This window comes from Zophobas morio, unplaced genomic scaffold (assembly GCF_036711695.1).
Source record: "Zophobas morio isolate AGI-343-1 ecotype UQ-CSIRO unplaced genomic scaffold, CSIRO_AGI_Zmor_V1 ptg000076l, whole genome shotgun sequence".
NCBI classification, from domain to species: Eukaryota; Metazoa; Arthropoda; class Insecta; order Coleoptera; family Tenebrionidae; genus Zophobas; species Zophobas morio.
The window spans coordinates 401,841-407,892 of NW_026972181.1; positions in this window are offsets into that span (position 1 = coordinate 401,841).

A 6,052-nucleotide genomic window follows, 5' to 3' on the forward strand; every position below is an offset into this window, starting at 1 on the left:
TGGTCTTACTTGCATTAATATGTTTTCTTTGTTTTTATTCCTACATTGCCTACGTGATAATATCTTAGCTCCCATCTTCCAAGTATCTGGCCCGACTGTGTTTGCAAGGAACGGGTTTTGATCATATATCTCAGTCAGCAGTTCCGGATCTGTGTAACCTTTCTCGACGCCGCTCATCTGAATAACCGGCTCTACGTTCTTTACCTCACGGTACTCGAGCCTAGTGTCTTTGCTTAAAATCTCACCAATTCTTCGACGCTGCCCATCGTTATATGATTCTATAAGAACGCCTCCTCTTTTTAATGAAATAATCGCCCTAGTGGGTCCCCCAATGTCGTTAATATTTAGATTTTCCTTGAGAACAGACTTGATGGCCCGCCTCTGGGGTGATCCATTCTCAGGTTGAGCAACCGTACCCTCCATCTCGTCCCCTTTTTGCGTGACAATAGATGCATATCTGGTTCTGGGCTTAGGTAGATTGTCTTTGTTTTGCGTGTCGTTCCGTCCTTGTTTATCATCATTGTACCTTAACGAATTTAACTCCTCAATCATTTTCCTGTTTTGTTCTCTTAGTTCTTTATTTTTCTCATTTTGTTGCTCTCTATTTTGTCGTATCAAATTTTCATACTCTATGTCCTTTTTTCCCATTTCTGTTTTTAACCTTTGTATTTCTTCCTGTTTAATTTGCACTTTCGTCTTTTCTTGTACCAATTCCGTTAAGGTTCTTTGTTGTTTGGTTAGGATCGCTACTAGTTCTTCGTATATATCGCTCATTCCATGGAGGACTTTGGCTTGCTCAGTCCGCCCAAAGCTAATCTTACCTCTGGCCGATTCCGTTTCCCGAGTGACAGCTTCGCGGACTCCTCTTATGATTTTGTTTATTTTTTCAAGATTTCTGGACATGTCAAGATCAGCTTTACCGTCCTCGAATACGTCGTCTAGTATTTCAATGCTTTCTAAGACTGCACGTTTAGCATGTCCTCTCAGCACGTAATCTTCCTCGGCTTTCCTCTTACCCATACTAACATCTTCATTTTGCTTTTCAGGAGGCGTTCTTATCAGGGAGTTTCGGGGCCGATGACTGATGTTATAGTCATCTTCATCACTAGATTGAGACATGGTGGTCGAAAAGTTCAAGTGTACAAGAATGCAAAGTTCTCTCAGTTCGAGGTGCGCGTGAGGTCAATGCAGCAATAACACTCTCGGTTCGAGGTGAGCGAATTTTTCTTAATGACAAAATGGACTAGGCCTAACGCAAGGTCACACCCAGTCCATAAACAAATTAAAAAGAGACAATACGGAGATGATTAAAAATGACGCATAGATAAACAATTTGTAAAAATAAAATACGTAGTTAAAAATTTAAAAGAGAAACAAGGCCAATAAACAGATTAAAATTAATGTAAATATAAAAACCTAACCTAACTAAAATCTAATACTTAGCCTAATATTACAACTTTTGATTGCAGGTTCCTGGGAGCTGTGCCGGGTGGGGGAACCGCCGCAATGTCTATGTTCAGCCCACCAAGGGGGCTCACAACGGGGCCCCTCGTAGCAGCGCTAACGTCACTACCAGCACACAGCACTTGTCACCAAACACGTGGCGCGGGACAAGCCCCAAACAGGTAAGGTTATAAATTTCCTTACGATTATAGCCCCCACGATACAATACAAACACTTTGTTTCAGAGCACCAAGAAACACGTCCGCACTCTTCGACAAACGAACCAAAAGTGAGTGAGACCTTGTAACAGTTACTTTTTACTCCAGAGACAGTGTTCCATAGAACTACGAAAATACAGACATATACGAATAGAGATCAACAATTAATATTAAATAATTTCTCTAAATTTTCGCGGTTTGCCGCCCACTTTAAAAATTCACTTTGTTATCAATAGCCAAGTTATTCTGATCCAGCTCTAAAAAGAAACGGGAAAGATAAGAGGGTAGCAGTCAGTATAATTTTACCAGTCATTCGAGTGACACCTTTTTAAGTTTTGCAATAATAATAATAATTCAAAATTCCAAGTGTTAGGGCAATTTTCGAATACAGCCCATTTCCAGAGCGTGGTGCTGGATGTATAATTTTGCAAGCTATGTGCATTCCTTTTCTTTGGTTGAAATAGAAAGAAACGCTCGCGGTGAAATGCCGGATTTGAAATAAAAGGCGTCTTCTCGAATATCAAGCAGCCTACACGCCATCAAAGGTAAAAATACATATTTATTTTTCCCAGGGAATCGCTAGAATGATTTCTATATAATAGTTTCCGCCTTATATTAATATTAAATGTGCTTGCAACATCTGCGATATTTAAAAGTTACGTGAAACACCCATTCAACAAACTAATTAATATTCAATTCTTGAAATAACAGGCTTTTTGGGGTACGTGTTTCGCGACCGATGCAGGGTTGCCATCCAGAATACCATGCTGTTGAGTCCCGGTAATTCCCTGTAAGACAAGGATTTAGGGAGTACTTAGTTAGAGGAAAACGGAATACCTTCCAGTTACCCAAGTCAACGTCCAGAAATCGCCCCGCCACTACACAAGGTCCCCAAGGGGAAACAGAAGGAGAAAATCACCAAGTCGTAATGTTGTCTCAGTCTATAATTTTTCTTTAGTTTTTTTTGAGGTCGTGATTTTCTGAGATAATCTAGTATTAACCAGTTTGAAACGTTTAACACTTTAACTTAGAAGATTGAGTTTATTATAATTATTTTATCGGGTACTCGTTAACAACGTATATCTCTGTCGAATTACAGTAATTATATTATATCTTAAGCTAGTCTATGTTGTCTTATTTGGTATAAGTCCTTTGTGTTGGCCTAGAGATCTTGCTTTCGAATTTAGGTGGGAACTATGTAAAGGGTGACCAAACGTGTAAGGTTGTGATAAATTCGTGGCGTCCAGGAATATTTTTTTGAGCTGATCGTTGTGAACCCATACCTTTCTGACTGGGTTAGTTGGCCATAACCTTAGACGAGCCCTTTATAGAAAGAATTACGTCACAACCTCCACTACCTCTTGGAACGAAATAGTGATTTTCTCTTCCAACAGCCTCTCTAACATTGGCCCCTTTCGTAGCCACAAATGAACTTGTCTCCTAGCACCGTGTCTAAAATTCCACCGAATTCACATCCTAGTGCCAACCTTCTGATTCTTGCTGCCCATTCCGTAGGCCCTTCACTCTTTCGTTTCGTTGCTTCATAAAACTTGAACCTTTCAGCGAACGGACAGCTCCCTCGTTTAAAGTGATTATCCAACGCTTCGACTACTTCTACGTACGTTTTCTCCTCTGGTGTCGCCGGGCTAAAGTGACTGAAGTTGAGCCTGTACGCTTCCTCATCGAGCGCATTTAATAAAATCGATCGCTTCTTTTTGTCTTCTGCGACGCCATTTGCTTCAAAATAGTTCGCCAATCTGGCCTTGAAAATCGACCACTCGCTCACATTCAACTGGAACTCAGGCCAGTATCCTTTTTCAGCCATCCTGCTGTATCCTCAACTCCTTAAATTCCTCGTCGTCACTGTGATATCTTGGGATTCAAACACTCGATCATCTATGTACACTTTATTTAACTTAATCCTCTTTCTAAACCCAACTGTTGCGGCGGGGTCAGTTAACTTGGCACCACCAAGTTAATGAATTTTATTCAAAAGCTAGCACCATCTAGCACGACCTAATTATTGGAATAAAAGCCTTTTACTTTCGGGGGGAGTCAAGTTAACGCTAGCCCCCCGACATTATTTAATTCTCATGAAAAGTTGGTCTGAGGTAGTTAAGACCTAGCACCAGCTAGCACCATTAGTCTCATAGCTAGCTCCACTCTGCAAGTATTAAAAAAAAATTAAAAACCAAAAAAAAGTAGCCCCCACTTTTTTTTTCTTTAATGGTAAAAATCAGTAGGTTAATAGTCTAAAGCACGGTTGTAGAATAGATAGGTTTGTACACTAATGGCTTGGGATGGTAACGCTTCTTGTCTATCCCTATATCCATGGAAAGGACACATACAGCTAGCGCCTCTACCTTGTCGAGCGGAAATCGTTCTAGTTATTTTGGGGATTTTCGTTTACATTGTTTTATGAACAATACAAAATTTGTAAATGACATTTGATCGGAGTCGATAAGTACGATTTCTTTTATTAATTACATCAGTTATAGCGTTGATTAAATACATATAGATAGACCGAACAGGCAAACGGCCGGCGAACAAGAGATGGCGCACCAACAGTCGGCCGTCAAACGCCGGCGAAAAGCTTGGACACCAATCGCGCGCGTAGATAACCCAAATCACAGCAATAATACATTTAATAAAGCTACCACTCGACAGAGGGCGACGAAAAAAATGTGTAAAAATCTCATAGTAAACATTTATATAATTTACAACGTTGCCAGATGAGCCTAACACAACTTTGCCGTTATTTCTAGTCGATTAGATTTTATTTCGTTTAAAAGTTTCTGGTGAATAAATGGAATTATTATAATGAATAAACAATACAAACAAATTATTACTTGTTATGTTAAATACTTGTTAGTGTTGATGAAAACATAAATGGTAATTAAAGTTATTCTAAATACGGTCCGGTCCGGTAGCTCAAATTTTACAGTACGAGTGGTATGTTTCAGGACGAGTAGGTAGCCGAGTCTTTAATTTCAAAACGAGTACTGCGAAAAGAGTTACCGGACGTATGTTGTTATGTATTTTATTTCATACTGTCAACATACTTTTTTATTCGATAAAATTATTATTATTTTGAGAAAAAATCCAAATCGAGTCACTTTTTCTGACATCGTTAGCAACCGCTCTTTGGTAAATGTTTTAATTTGTTTATTCGTGCAAATCAGCATCATATGTTTAAACACATAGTACTTATAACACTTTACAGGACTTATTGTTTTGTATAATCCGACTCGATGGACGAATGTTTTGTGCAATCCGTCTCGAAGGACCAATGTTTGTTCAACTCGGCTCGTCCTACCAGTATTTTTTGTAATCTGGTTGATACGACAATGTGATACCGAATTGTACTTTGATATTGCTCCAAGGACCTTTGTTTTCTTGCGTGCGAGATAATAGACAGCGTTCGGTTTCGATGTTTAATACAGGACGGTTACAGAAGTACTAAATTTACATTTGTATTTACAATAACAGGTAAAGCAAAAGAGACCCAAATGGGTCAGTGGCCGCTTCCGGAAATGGAACACTTGTCCTTTTTGGCTCAATTTTATCGGACTTGTCCGTTTTTTTGATTTTACCGGACTCGTTCGAATCCAGTAAAACGTCAAACTTGACATAGTATGAAGTAAAATAAATAAATTTTATTTTCAAACGTCATATAACTGACACTTATATGACGCTCTTACCGGGGTTTAAGTGTCATTTCTATGACACCGTGTTTGAGCGGCGTATAAGTACTACTTATACTCCGCCGGCGTATAAATAAAACATTTATACTCCGCCGGAGTATAAATATGTGAAAATCATAGTGGTTGTCAACCATAGTAACCATGGTAAGTGAAATCAAGGCAAAATTCCTTAATGAAACAAGAAGATAGGAAATAATCATTTCAAAAGAAGATTAATCGTTTGAAAATAAAATATTGTATTTCATTCGGAGTTTAAGTGACTTCATGTGACTCGTATGGACTTAATTCGCCTCGTTATCGCTCGGCGATTAATCGTCCATACTCGACACATAAAGTATCACTTAAACTCCTAATAAAATAAATATCTATTATGATGTAAATACAATTAAGTATATCGATAATTCGCTACTGAAAATTTATTGAAATATAATTTGTGTTAAAAAAAGATTTTTGTGGTTTTATGGTTTATTAAATGTAATTAAAATAAATACTATCAAGAACTTGTATTATATATTAAAAACATTCATTGTAAATAAGAAAATTATGTAAATAAACCATAAAACCATACAAAATGTTCCTGCGACCTGTATTCAAAATCCCAGTTTACCAATAGGAATTAAGGCACAAAGATGTTTCACTGAATTTATTACCGATTTTTTAAGAAAAGTATGCTTATAAGCCTATAAG